General features: G+C 49.7%; 1 protein-coding gene, 1 long non-coding RNA gene and 2 pseudogenes across 2 annotated transcripts in view; 3 read left to right on the forward strand and 1 right to left on the reverse strand.

Annotated features, from left to right (window-relative positions):
- The window catches only part of LOC144611403 (ferritin heavy chain-like), a 50,595-nt gene that overhangs the window by 18,312 nt on the left and 17,022 nt on the right, over positions 1–15,261 (forward strand). The window lies entirely within an intron of this gene.
- Positions 297–12,216, forward strand: LOC144611352 (uncharacterized). Its single transcript, XR_013549511.1, has 3 exons — positions 297–399; positions 10,250–10,375; positions 12,102–12,216. It is a non-coding gene; the product is annotated as an uncharacterized LOC144611352 (long non-coding RNA).
- On the reverse strand, positions 6,930–7,274 carry LOC144611358 (cold-inducible RNA-binding protein B pseudogene; annotated as a pseudogene).
- LOC144611509 (cold-inducible RNA-binding protein B pseudogene) lies at positions 13,957–14,733 on the forward strand (annotated as a pseudogene).

The following is a 15,261-nucleotide window of genomic DNA, read 5'->3' on the forward strand; positions in this document are numbered from 1 at the left end:
CTGTTTGTACGTTCTCCCCGCAAAAGCCTGGGTTTTCTCCGGGTGCTCCGGTCTCCACCCGCGTTCCAAAGACGAGCAGGTTTGTAGGTAAATTGGCTTCTGTAAATTGTCTTTAAAAGGCAGAGACCGATACTAGATTCTTGATTAGTGCGGGGTTAGTGTCAGGGGTTATGGGGAGAAGGCAGGAGAAAGGGGTTAGAAGGGATAGATCAGCTATGACTGAATGGCGGAGTAGACTTGATGAGTCATAAACTTGAACCAGCATCTGCAGTTCCTTCCTATTCAAAATGGCGGCCCGGGCACAAAGCGGCGGGAGAGGGAATCAGATGCCTCGATTAAGATGGCGGCCGACGGTGCCGTGGATGCGACCTTCCAAACATGGCGGCCGCCAGCAGGCAGGTGGGACTAATGTAGATGGGACTGTCTGAAGAAGGGTCTGGACCATAGATAATAGAGCAGAGCAAGATAGACCACTCGACCCTAATAACCGTGGTATGTCACGGCGCCATTTTAGTAGGCAGAAACTTGCAGAAACATTTTAAAAGAAAAAATAACAAAAATCTGTGAATTGATAGATGAGATATATTGTGCATTTTTATGGAATCATCACACATACTGTTCCCCCGAAACACTGATTACACTGCGAGAGGCAGAGCGGACTGCGGTTTTGCTTACTAAAATGGCGGACGTTCGGCTCCTTTGCGTTCAAGATAGGCGACTTAAACGGAGTGGTCCATCTTACTCCTCTGGTATCTTTGGTCTAGACCACAAACGCCATCCATTTCTTCTCTCCACGGATGCTGCCTGTCCCGCTGAGTTACTCCAGCATTTCGTGTCTACCTTCGGTCGAAAGCAGCGTGTAGCTGGGGCGGGCAAGTGTTGGGGGTTGGGCCGAATGGTCTGTGTGGCTCGATGTGACTCTGAATGCCTCGTTCAAGATGGCGGCCGGCGGTGCCCAACCGGCTGCGACCTTCCAAACATGGCGGCCGCCAGCCGCGCTTGACCAATCAGGGGGCGTGTTTCGAGGCAGTGGCGGAGGCGGCGGGGATGCGAGGGACGACGCCGCCGATGGCGAGTCTGCGGGGAGCATGGCTGACCGTGGCGGCGGAGCTGCGACCGGGCCGCGGTCTGCTCTGCCGCCTCCGGTGCAGGGCGGGCCCGCCGCTGCCGTTCGCCGGGTGGCAGGGGCAGCTCCGGAGAGCCGCTCATGGCCGGGGCTCCGACTGCAGCACCGTGGCGATCAACAGGCAGATCAACAGGCAGATCAACATGGAGTTCCGCGCTTTCTACGTCTACCTGTCCATGGTGAGAGAAGGCAGGCTCCTGGTCACCGTGTCCCAGCAGATCCCAACACAAAACACTGCAGACCCCAGCAGGGTAAATGTCCCAACACAGACACTCTGCACACCCCAGCAGAGTAAATATTCCAACACAGACACTCTGCACACCCCAGCAGGGTAAATATCCCAACACAGACACTCTGCACACCCCAGCAGAGAGCATTCACTGTCGATGGGCTATCTGGTCTAGATCGTACAATGATCAGTCTGACGGGCTAATGGAATCAAGGCATATGGGGAGAATGCAGGAACAGGGTACTGATTCCAGATGATCATATTGAATGCTGGCACTGGCTCGAAGGGCCGAACGGCCTACTCCTGCACATATTTTCTGTTTTCTAGAGCGTTATAATTTCTCTTAAGGTGGAATGAATACGGTACAACAGGAAAACCATGCTTTAGTTTCAATGGACATTGGTGAGACCTTATTTGGAGTAGAGTCTACAATATTGGCCTCTTTTTTTTAAAGAAAGGATGTTAATGCATTGGAAACATTTCAAAGAAGATTTATTAGACCAATATCTGGAATGTCCAATGTCTTGTCATGAGAAAATGTTGAATAGCCTAAGCTAAGTTTAGTTTAGAGACACAGTGTGGAAACAGGCCCATCGAGTCCACACTGACCAGCGATCCCCGCACACTAACGCTACCCGACACACACTGGAGACCATTTTACATTTATACCAAGTCAATTAACCTCCAAACCTGGACGTCTTTGGACAGCGGGAGTGTCATGATGATGAGTCATGATGTTGATATGCAAATATCGTGACATGTGTATCAGGTGACTGGAGAGCGGGAGAGTGTGCTTGCTGTGTGCGCTGGGGGCTGGAAGGTCGCAGGCGGGAGAAACAATAAACATAGAAACTAAGTAATGTAATCACCACGGATTGTGTCTGCTTCATTATTACACATCTGAGACACAGGTGTGACATTGGCGAGGAGGATATTTTGGATATTCTGGATATTTTGGATTCTGAATCCGAGACTACCTGCTGGAAAAAAGGTTAGAAAAAGGTTGTAATGGCTGTCGCTGGAGCTGATTTCTTAGCACTTCGTGGAGTTCCACACTTTGATCCGACGGGTGATGCGAGTACTGTCAGCTTAAAATGGAAAGCTTGGCTGGAGGAATTCGAGGCCTACGCCGACAGTCGCGGGCTCTTTCTTGATGAGAGTACGCCGGCGCAGAAGGCACAGCGGAGAGCGTTGCTTCTCTTCACTGCGGGGCCTGCAGTTCGAGAAATGTTTAAAACACTCCCTGACACCGGAATGAAGGATGACTATAAGAAAGCCGTTGATGCATTGAACAGTCATTATGTGGTGGTACCGAATGCTACATTTCAACGCCATTTATTCCGCAAAACAACCCAGGAAGAGGGCGAAACTGTTGCTCAATTTGTCACGAGACTCAGACAGGTGTCTGTAGGATGCAAATATGTGGCTGCTGATGTGGAAAATCAGATATTGGATCAGGTTGTCCAGCATTGCAGGTCAGACAAGCTCAGGAGAAGGCTGCTAGAAAAAGGCAGTTAGTTAAACTTAAATGATGCTTTGTCGATTGCGGCAGCACTGGAAGCTGTTGAGGGACAGTTTCACAGCATGAGATTGAAAGATTCCAAGACTGGGCAAGTTAACTGGTTGTCCCACGGGAGACAAAGATGTAAGCCTGAACGTGAGTTTGAGTGTTACAGGTGTGGCAACATGGGTCACGTAGGGAAAGATGCATGTTGTCCAGCAAAAGGTAGAACGTGTAGGAAATGTGGAGGAAAAGATCATTTTGCAAAGAAATGTAAAAGTAAGGCCAGGGACAATACAAGGGATTACAAAAGTGAATCTTCCAAGGCAAGGGAGAAAGTGAAGTCCAGTGACAAGATAGACAGACGGTGGCAGAAAAAGAAGAGTTACGTCCGTCACGTAGAAGATGATTTTAGAAGTGATGAGGATGGTGAGCATGCTGTTAAAAGAGATTATCAGTTTGCATTGAATGATAGCCATCTGGAGAAAGTTGCAGTGACCATCGGAGGTGTTACAGTGCCAGTGATTGTAGATTCTGGTAGCGACAGCAACGTAATTGACACATCACTGTGGGAATGCTTGAAACAGCAGAAAATCAAGTGCACGTCAAGGAGGTGTAGTAGGAAGTTATATCCATACACTGCAACTGAACCGTTGCAGACCATTGGATGCTTCACGGCAGACGTAGAAGTCGGAGATAGAAAAGCTGTTGCAGAATTTGTGGTGATAGAGGAGAAAGGAGAACCCCTGCTCAGCAGAAATACAGCTCGAGAGCTGGGAGTGCTTCATATCGGAGTGCATGTCAATTCAGTACAGTCATATGATGGCAGGTGAAGTTAGCCATTGATGTAACTGTTAAGCCAATAGCACAACCAGTGCGGAGAACGCCATTTGGACTTCGTGGAAAAGTAGAAGCTAAAATCAAGGAGTTGATTGATCAGGACATTATCGAGCCAGTTGAACATTCAACACCATGGGTGAGTCCAGTAGTGATAGTGCCAAAACCCAATAATGATATCAGACTGTGCGTGGACATGAGGAGAGCCAATGAAGCAATAATCAGAGAAAGACACCCAATTCCTACGATCGAGGAAGTCCTACAAGTCCTACAGCTGAGAGTAACATCAACTAGTAAAGTGTTCTCCAAAATTGATCTCAAGTGGGGATATCATCAATTGGAATTACATCCAGAGTCAAGAGAGGTGACAACATTTGTCACTCACTGCGGATTGTACCGGTACAAAAGAAATGTTTGGAATCAATGCTGCCCCTGAGATCTATCAGTATGAAATCCACAGAGTGATTCAGGGTGTACCAGGAGCAGCAAACATATCAGACAACATCATCGTCCATGCATCAATTCGTGAAGAACATGACAGGAGGTTGAAGCTAGTGTTGACTAGACTTCAAAAAGCAGGTCTCACTGTGAATGAAGACAAGTGCAAGTTTGGCGTCTCTGAGATGGATTTCATGGGTCACAGACTCACAGGTGAAGGGCTGAACCCGGCAAAGGCTAAAGTGAAAGATGTTGCAGATGCACATGAACCTCAGAATGCAACTGAGATGAGGAGCTTTCTAGGACTGGTTAATTACTGTGCAAAGTTTATCCCAAATTTTGCTACACTTTCAGATCCGCTGAGAAAGTTGACCAGGAAAGACATACCGTTCCATTTTGGAAATGAACAGACAGGCTTTCAATACCCTGAAACAGAGCCTAATGAGTGCAGAAACCCTTGGATATTATGATCCAGCTGCACCAACAAAAGTCATAGCAGATGCTAGTCCAGTTGGTTTGGGGGCTGTGCTGGTACAGACACATGCTGATGGACCCAGAATTATAGTGTATATTTGTATTAAGGGAAAAAATAACATAATGAGTAAAGAATTGTTTAATTGGGGGAAAGAACACAGCAAGTTTAATTCTGGTAAAGGAGGGATGTCATGATGATGAGTCATGATGTTGATATGCAAATATCGTGACATGTGTATCAGGTGACCGGAGAGCAGGAGAGTGTGCTTGCTGTGTGTGCTGAGGGCTGCAAGGCCTGGAAGGTCGCAGTCGGGAGAAACAATAAACATAGAAACTAAGTAATGTAATCACCACGGATTGTATCTGCTTCATTATTACACATCTGAGACACAGATGTGACAGGGAGGAAACTGGAGATCTCGGAGAAAACCCACGCGGTCACTGGGAAGAACGTACAAACTCCGTACAGCGAGCGCCCATAGTCGGGATCGAACCCGGGTCTCTGGCGCTGTAAGGCAGGAGCTCTACCGCTACGCCACCGTGCCGCCATGCATGGGAGTACAAAGATGTCCCATGCAGACAGGAATGCAGAGTTGCAGTTACTCACAGAATCAGCCATGATCTTATTAAATGACAGGACAGGCTAGGTGGGCTGAATGGCCTACTCCTACTCCTGTTGTGTATCTAACAGATGCACCACACTGGGGCGGCACGGTAGCGCAGCGGTAGAGTTGCTGCTTTACAGCGAATGCAGCGCCGGAGACTCAGGTTCGATCCTGACTACGGGTGCTGCACTGTAAGGAGTTTGTACGTTCTCCCCGTGACCTGCGTGGGTTTTCTCCGAGATCTTCGGTTTCCTCCCACACTCCAAAGACGTACAGGTATGTAGGTTAATTGGCTGGGTAAATGTAAAAATTGTCCCTAATGGGTGTAGGATAGTGTTAATGTACGGGGATCACTGGGCGGCACGGACTTGGAGGGCCGAAAAGGCCTGTTTCCGGCTGTAGATATATGATATGATATGATATGTTGACCGCAGATACTGCTCATATGCTCATGCGATAGGAGCAGAATTAGGCCATTCGGCCCATCAAGTCTACACCGCCATTCAATCGTGGCTGATCTATCTCTCCCTCCCAACCCCATTCTCCTGCCATTCGCCCCATAACCCCTGACATCCGCACTAACGAAGAATCTATCTATCTCTAACGTAAAAATATCCATTGACTTGGCCTCCACACCTTCTGTGGCAATGAATTCCACAGATTCACCACTCTCTGACTAAAGAAATCCCTCCTCATCTCCTTCCTGGAGAAACGTCCTTTTATTCTGAGGCTGTGCCCTCTGGTCCTGTCTCAGAAAACAAGGCTACTTTTATTGATGTAATAAATGTTTCCAGAAAAACAAAATGGCCAATTGATGGCGTTTGATAAGGTCAACATGACCGAACACCTTGACTAAGAACATCAATAACTATGATACATACAGAATACAGAATAGCTTTATTTGTCATTCGTTTTACCGAACGATCACCCCACTTCACCAGTTTCTTTTCCATATACATAAGTCCATAAGCTCATTAGCACGGTGGCACAGCGATGGAGTTGCTGCCTTTCAGTGCCAGGGACCCGGGTTCGATTCTGACCACTTTTTTTTTTTCAATTCCACTTTTTAATATTCCCACTTTTTGCAAAGACAGTTTCGTACAAAACATGTGTGTGTTCAGCTTTCCGTCAAAACAAGTTGCCCAAAATTAAAGGAGCCGTCCTCCCACCCCTTGCCCGAATTTTCAGCATCGGTAGAGACCCCGCAGGATCACTGCGCCCACCCAACCCAACCCAACCCCCAACCCAACCCCCACCACCCAACCCAACCAGCAACCCCCACCACCCAACCCCACCCAACCCAACACCCACCACCCAACCCCACCCCCACCACCCAACCCCCACAACCCAACACCGGCCGGCGGCCTCCGCCCGCTCAATCCAAAGTTAAATAAAAGCCTTTTAAGTTACAAACCGGGTGATACTGCTCAAATGCCCGGGAGGGAGGGAAGGAAGGAAGGGAGGGAAGGAAGGGAGGGATGGGGAGAGGGGGGAAAGAGGGGGAGAGGGAGGGAGAGGGGGGAAAGAGGGGGAGAGGGAGGGATGGGGAGAGGGATGGGGAGAGGGGGGAAGGGAGGGAGGGATGGGGAGAGGGAGGCCTTTATCTAACAGGCCTCGTGGACCGCGACTCTGCGCCTCCCCGCTCCCCCTGCAGGGGAATGACTAGGGAGAGGAAATGGGGCCTCGGAGACGAGGCCGGGCACACAGTCACAGCTTCGGTCATTGGTACGTGTTGCCTTGGTAGGTGCCGCCTCGGGCCTGAAAGTAGCCTCTGCCGCGGACTCTGCCTCTGCCGCCTGCACCACCACCCGATGGTCTGTCGACGCGATCCACCTGGATGAAGCGACCATGCACGTACTTGCCGTCCATGGCCTCCATGGCGTCGCGGGCATCGCCCGGGTTCTCGAAGGTGATGAAGCCGAAACCTCGGGACTCGTTGGAATCTCGGTTCCTGACAACGTGGACCTCGGAAATCTGCCCGTACTTGCCGAACGCCTGTTCCAAGGACTGCTCGTTCGAATCAGAATTGAGGCCGCCGATGTATAACCTTCCTGCATCAGACATCTTAGATGTGCGCGGCCTGTCTTCCTTCTGCTGTTTAACTCGGCGGCTGCTGCTCGATTCTGACCACGGGCGTTGTCTGTACGGAGTTTCTACGTTCTCCCCGTGAGCTGCGTGGGTTTTTTCCGGTTATCTCCCACACTCCAAAGACGTACAGGTTTCTTGGTTAATTGGCTTCAATATAATTGTAAATTGTCGCTGGGTGTGTGCAGGATAGTGTTACCGTGCGGGGATCGCTGGTCAGCGCGGACTTGAAGGGCCGAAGGGCCTGTTTCCACGCTGTATCTCTAAACTAAACTAAAAGTTCATATGTTCGAGCAACAGAATTAGGCCATTTAACCAGAACAAGGGGCCACAGTTTAAGAATAAGGGGTAGGCCATTTAGAACTGAGATGAGGAAAAACTTTTTCAGTCAGAGAGTTGTGAATCTGTGGAATTCTCCGCCTCAGAAGGCAGTGGAGGCCAATTCTCTGAATGCATTCAAGAGAGAGCTAGATAGAGCTCTTAAGGATAGCGGAGTCAGGGGGTATGGGGAGAAGGCAGGAACGAGGTACTGATTGAGAATGATCAGCCATGATCACATTGAATGGCGGTGCTGGCTCGAAGGGCCGAATGGCCTCCTCCTGCATCTATTGTCTATAACCCATCAAGTCTACTCCGCCAATCAATCATGGAAGTGGTGTTAGGTAAAGTGGTGAAATCATTGGACAAAGTCAGCATGGATTTATGAAAGGTAAATCATGTCTGACGAATCTTATAGAATTTTTCGTGGATGTAACTAGTAGAGTGGATAAGGGAGAACCAGTGGATGTGTTATATCTGGACTTCCAGAAGGCTTTCGACAAGGTCCCACATAAGAGATTAGTATGCAAACTTAAAGCACACGGTATTGGGGGTTCAGTATTGATGTGGATAGAGAACTGGCTGGCAGACAGGAAGCAAAGAGTAGGAATAAACGGGTCCTTTTCAGAATGGCAGGCAGTGACTAGGCTCAGTGCTGGGACCCCAGCTATTTACAATATATATTAATGATTTGGACGAGGGAATTGAATGCAACATCTCCAGGTTTGCGGATGACACGAAGCTGGGGGGGCAGTGTTAGCTGTGAGGAGGATGCTATGAGGCAGCAACGTGACTTGGATAGGTTAGGTGAGTGGGCAAATGCATGGCAGATGCAGTATAATGTGGATAAATGTGAGGTTATCCACTTTGGTGGCAAGAACAGGAAAGCAGACTATTATCTGAATGGTGGCCGATTAGGAAAAGGGGAGATGCAACAAGACCTGGGTGTCGTGGTACACCAGTCATTGAAAGTAGGCATGCAGGTGCAGCAGGCAGTGAAGAAAGCGAATGGTATGTTGGCATTCATAGCGAGGGGATTTGAGTATAGGAGCAGGGAGGTTCTGCTGCAGTTGTACAGGGCATTGGTGAGACCACACCTGGAGTATTGCGCACAGTTTTGGTCTCCTAATCTGAAAGACATTCTTGCCATAGAGGGAGTACAGAGAAGGTTCATCAGATTGATTCCTGGGATGGCAGGACTTTCATATGAAGAAAGACTGGATAGACTCGGCTTGTACTCGCTGGAATTTAGAAGATTGAGGGGGGATCTTATAGAAACTTACAAAATTCTCAAGGGGTTGGACAGGCTAGATGCAGGAAGATTGTTCCCGATGTTGGGGGAGTCCAGAACCAGGGGTCACAGTTTAAGGATAAGGGGGAAGTCTTTTAGGACCGAGATGAGAACATTTTTTTTCACAGAGAGTGGTGAATCTGTGGAATTCTCTGCCACAGAAGGTAGTTGAGGCCAGTTCATTGGCTATATTTAAGAGGGAGTTAGATGTGGCCCTTGTGGCTAAAGGGATCAGGGGGTATGGAGAGAAGGCAGGTACGGGATACTGAGTTGGATGATCAGCCATGATCATATTGAATGGCGGTGCAGGCTCGAAGGGCCAAATGGCCTACTCCTGCACCTATTTTCTATGTTTCTATGAAATGTGTTTATGAGTTCAGAAGCCTGATGGCCTGTTGGTAGAAACTGTTCTTAAGTCTGGTGGTACGCGCAGCTATACTCCTGTATCGTCTGCCTGACGGTAACAAGGAGAACAGCCTGCGTGCTGGGTGGCTGTGGTCCTTGATGATGCTGCGTGCCTTCCGCAGGCACCGCCGGTAGAAAATGTCCTGAATGGCCGCGAGACAGTTGCCAGTGATGTGCTGTGCCGTCTTCACCACTCTCTGCAGTGGTTTGTGGCTGTGGGCAGAACAGTTCCCGTACCAGACTGTAATGCTTGTCTGTACGGAGTTTGTATGTTCTCCCCGTCAGCTGTATAATTTACCTACAGACCTGCACGTCTTAAGAGTGTGGGAGGAAACCGAAGATCTCGGAGAAAACCCACGCAGGTCACGGGGAGAACAATAATAATATTAATAATATATTCCTGTATTCGTCCCACATCGGGGAAGTTTACAGTGCTACAGCAGCAAAGTGGATAGCAAGAGATGAGAAAAAACTTTTTCACCCAGAGAGTTGTAAATTTGTGGAATTCTCTGCCACGGGCAGTGGAGGCCAATTCACAGGATGAATGTAAAAGAGTTAGATAGAGCTCTAGGGGCTAGCGGAATCAAGGGATATGCGAAGAAGGCAGGCACGGGTTACTGATTGTGTATGATCAACCATGATCACAATGAATGGCGATGCTGGCTCGAAGTGCCAAATGGCCTCCTCCTGCACCTATTTTCTATGCTTCTATGCCTATGTTTCTAACCTACAAACCTGTACGTCTTTGGTGTGTGGGAGGAAACCGGAGCATCCGGAGAAAACCCAAGCAGGTCAAGGGGAGAACGTACAAACTCCGTACAGGCAAGCACCCGTGGTCAGGATCGAACCCGGGTCTCTGGCGCTGTGAGGCAGCAACTCTACCGCTGCGCCACCATGCCGACCTCTAAAGTAGAATCTTAATTCTGTCTTATACCTGCAGAAACCAGCCAAGAGCGTGTGGGGGAGTGGGCTGGAGGTCACACAGGACGCCCTGGAATTACAGAAAAACGTCAACAAGTCTCTCCTTGATCTGCACCAGCTAGCAACTGATAAAGAGGATGCTCAGGTAACGAGAATTACCTGAACCCTAGAGAGAGCATTCACTGTCGATGGGCTATCTGGTCTAGATCATACAATGATCAGTCTGACGGGCTAACGGAATCAAGGCATATGGGGAGAATGCAGGAACACGGTACTGATTCCAGATGATCAGCCATGATCATATTGAATGCTGGCACTGGCTCGAAGGGCCGAATGGCCTACTCCTGCACCTATTTTCTATGTTTCTAGAGCGTTATAATTTCTCTTAAGGGGGAATGAATACGGTACAACAGGAAAACCATGCTTCAGTGACAATGGGCATTGGTGAGACCTTATTTGGAGTAGAGTCTACAATATTGGCCCCTTTTTAAAAAAAGAAAGGATGTTAATGCATTGGAAACATTTCAAAGAAGATTTATTAGAACAATATCTGGAATGTCCAATGTCTTGTCATGAGAAAATGTTGAATGGCCTAAGCTAAGTTTAGTTTAGAGACACCGTGCGGAAACAGGCCCATCGAGTCCACACTGACCAGCACACTAACGCTACCCGACACACACTGGAGACCATTTTACATTTATACCAAGTCAATTAACCTCCAAACCTGGACGTCTTTGGAGAGCGGTTTGATCCGGTACGCGGTTGGCATTGATGGCACTGCCCTGAGCTGGTTCGTTTCCTACCTCAAAGATAGGAGTTTCGCCATCAACATAGGCAGTTATTCCTCTTCTCCAGCTAGCCGCTCCTGCGGAGTTCCACAAGGCTCCATCCTAGGCCCCATTCTCTTCTCTCTATACATGCTCCCCCTTGGCCAAATCATTCAAAGGCACGGCATTTCTTTCCACTGCTATGCCGATGACACTCAGCTTTACCTCACCCTGAAACCCAACAACCAGTCAAATTTAAACAGCCTCTTACACTGCCTTGAGGACATAAAATGTTGGATGGCACAGAACTTCCTACAATTAAACGAGAGCAAGTCTGAGGTCATCCTATTCGGCCCCCCCGACTCCATCAAATCGATAACAGGCAGTCTTGGAAGCCTATCCTGCCTAGTCAAACCGCATGTCAAAAACCTCGACATGATATTTGACTCTGCATTAAAGTTTGACAAGCAAGTCAACGCTGTGGTAAAAGTAGGCTTCTTCCAACTTCGTACCATAACTAAAATCAAACCTTTCCTCCAATTCGACGACACTGAAAAAATCATTCACGCTTTCATTTCCTCCCGCCTAGACTACTGCAACTCCCTATACACTGTGATCAGCCAATCATCCCTGTCCCGCCTGCAACTGGTCCAAAACGCCGCAGCGAGACTCCAGACGGGTACCCGTAAAAGGGACCACATCACACCGATTCTGGCCTCTCTCCACTGGCTCCCTGTACGGTACAGAATCAACTTCAAGCTCCTCCTATTCACATATAAATGGACATCCCCCCCCCCACATCAAAAATCTTCTAACCCACCTCTCTAACTCCAGGTCCCTCAGGTCGGCCGACTTGGGGCTACTCACTATCCCGCGGTCTAGGCTTAAGCTCAGGGGTGACCGCGCTTTTGCGGTTGCAGCTCCTAGACTGTGGAAAAGCATCCCTCTCCCCATCAGAACTGCCCCCTCCATCGACTCCTTTAAGTCCAAGCTCAAAACCTATTTCTACTCCCTAGCGTTTGAGGCCCATTGAGGAGGCGCTGTGAACTGTTTTGTATGTGCTGTTATGTTTGTGTGCTACTGTATGTTTCATTTTTTCCTTAGTACCTAATCAGATGTACAGCACTTTGCTCAACGTGGGTTGTTTATAAATGTGCTATACAAATAAAATTGACTTGACCAGCACAGCCTTGAATGAAGGGTCTTGACTGTGGAAAGCAAGCCATCACCTTCCACACCTCTCACCACCACCCAAATGTGCTGTCTGTAAAATACCAAAGTATCTCACACTGAATGTTAAGACGTCTGTATCAGAAAACAAGGCTACTTTTATTGATGTAATAAATGTTTCCAGAAAAACAAAATGGCCAATTGATGGCGTTTGATAAGGTCAACATCTCCGAACACCTTGACTAAGAACATCAATAACTATGATACATCTCCCCACTTCACCAGTTTCTTTTCCATATACATAAGTTCGTAAGCTCATTAGCACGGTGGCACAGCGGTGGAGTTGCTGCCTTTCAGTGCCAGAGACCCGGGTTCGATTCTGACCATTTTTTTTTCTTTTCAATTCCACTTTTTAATATTCCCACTTTTTGCAAAGACAGTTTCGTACAAAACATGTGTGTGTTCAGCTTTCCGTCAAAACAAGTTGCCCAAAATTAAAAGAGCCGCCCTCCCACCCCGCGCCCGAATTTTCAGCATCGGGAGACCCCGCAGGATCACTGCGCCCACCCAACCCAACACCCAACGCAACCCAACCACCACCCACCACACCTAACCCAACACCCAACCCAACCCCCAACCCAACCACCACCCACCACCCAACCAACCTAACCCAACCCACCGCCGGCCTCCGCCCGCTCGATCCAAAGTAAGGGGGTTCGATTCTGACCACTTTTTTTTCCTTTTCCAATTCCACTTTTTAATATTCCCACTTTTTGCAGACAGTTTCGTACAAAACGTGTGTGTTGGGGGGGGGGGGGGGGGGGGGGGAGGGAGGGGAGGGCAGGAGGGAAGGGGGCGAGGGAAGGGAGGGAGGGCAGGAGGGGGGGGGAGAGGGAGAGAGGGCGGCTGCTGTTAACTCGGCGGCTGCTGTTAACTCGGCGGCTGCTGTTTAACTTGGCGGCTGCTGTTTAACTCGGCGGCTGCTGCTCGATTCTGACCACGGGTGCTGTCTGTACGGAGTTTGTACGTTCCCCCCGTGACCTGCGTGGGTTGTTTCCGGTTACCTCCCACACTCCAAAGACGCACAGGTTTCTTGGTTAATTGGCTTCAATATAATTGTAAATTGTCGCTGGTTGTGTGCAGGATAATGTTACCGTGCGGGGATCGCTGGTCAGCACGGACTCGATGGGCCTGTATCTCTAAACTAAAAGTTCATATGTTCGAGCAACAGAATTGGGCCATTTAACCAGAACCAGGGGCCACAGATTAAGAATAAGGGGTAGGCCATTTAGAACTGAGATGAGGAAAAACTTTTTCACTCAGAGAGTTGTGAATCTGTGGAATTCTCTGCCTCAGAAGGCAGTGGAGGCCAATTCTCTGAATGCATTCAAGAGAGAGCTGGATAGAGCTCTTAAGGATAGCGGAGTCAGGGGGTATGGGGAGAGGGCAGGAACGGGGTACTGATTGAGAATGATCAGCCATGATCACATTGAATGGCGGTGCTGGCTCGAATGGCCGAATGGCCTCCTCCTGCACCTATTGTCTATAACCCATCAAGTCTACTCCGCCATTCAATCATGGCTGATCTATCTTTCCCTCATCCCCATTCTCCTGTCTTCGCCCCATAATCCCGGACACCTGTACTAATCAAGAATCTGCCTGTAATCCTCAAAACAAAAATTCTCCTAAACTCAGCAATACAGGGTGATAAAGTTACCCCTCAGATTCCTATTAAATCTTTCCCCCTGGTAACCGGAAACAACCCACGCAGGTCACGGGGGGACGGGGGGGACGACGTACAAACGGCGCACAGACAGCGCACAGACAGCCCTCGTGGTCAGAATCGAGCAGCAGCCGCTGAGTGAGCAGCAACCGCCGAGTTAAACAGCAGCCGCCGAGTTAAACAGCAGCCGCCGAGTTAAACAGCAGCCGCCGAGATAAACAGCAGCCGCCGAGTTAAACAGCAGCCGCCGAGTTAAACAGCAGAGGGAAGACAGGCCACGCACATCTAAGATGGCGGATGAAGGAAAGTTATTCATCGGCGGCCTCCATTTTGAGACGGACGAGCAGACCCTGGAACAGGCGTTCAGCAAGTACGGGCAGATCTCCGAGGTCCGCGTCATCAAGGACCGAGATACCAACAAGTCCCGAGGTTTCGGCTTCATCACCTTCGAGAACACGGGCGATGCCCGCGACGCCATGAAGGCCATGAACGGCAAGTCCCTGGACGGCCGCGACATCCGGGTGGATCACGCCGACAGGAAAACGGGCGGCGGAGGCGGCTACTCTCAGGGCCGAGGCGGCGGCTACTCTCAGGGCGGAGGCGGCGGCTACTCTCAGGGCGGAGGCGGCGGCCGCAGCATGTACCGATGACCGAAGCTGTGACTGCCCGGCCTCGTCACCGAGGCCCCATTTCCTCTCCCTAGTCATTCCCCTGCAGGGGGAGCGGGGAGGCGCAGAGTCCCGGTCCACGAGGCCTGTTAGATAAAGGCCTCCCTCTGACGGACTGTCCCCGGCGGCGACCCTCCCCCCCCCCCCCCTCTCCCCCTCTCCCCCCCCCGCCCCTCCCTCCCCCGCCCCTTCTCCCCCGCCCCTCCATCCCCCCTCCCGCCCCTCCCTCTCTCCCCCCCCCCCCCCAACACACATGTTCTGTACGAAACTGCAAAAATGTGGGAATATTAAAAAGTGAAATTGAAAAAAAAAAGTGGTCAGAATCGAATCTCCTTACTTTGGATCGAGCGGGCGGAGGCCGGCGGTGGGTTGGGTGGTGGGGGTTGGATGGTAGGTTGCGGTTGGGGTGGTGGGGGTTTGGTGGGCGCAGTGATCCTGATGCTGAAAATTCGGGCGCGGTGTGGAAGGGCGGCTCCTTTAATTTTGGGCAACTTGTTTTGACGGAAAGCTGAACACACATGTTTTGTACGAAATTGTCTTTACAAAAAGTGGGAATATTAAAAAGTGGAATTGAAAATGAAAAAAAAAGTCAGAATCGAACCCGGGTCCCTGGCACTAAAAGGCAGCAACTCCACCGCTGCACCACCGTGCTAATGAGCTTACGGACTTATGTATATGGAAAAGAAACTGGTGAAGTGGGGAG

This window comes from Rhinoraja longicauda, chromosome 40 (genome assembly GCF_053455715.1).
Source record: "Rhinoraja longicauda isolate Sanriku21f chromosome 40, sRhiLon1.1, whole genome shotgun sequence".
NCBI lineage: Eukaryota > Metazoa > Chordata > Chondrichthyes > Rajiformes > Arhynchobatidae > Rhinoraja > Rhinoraja longicauda.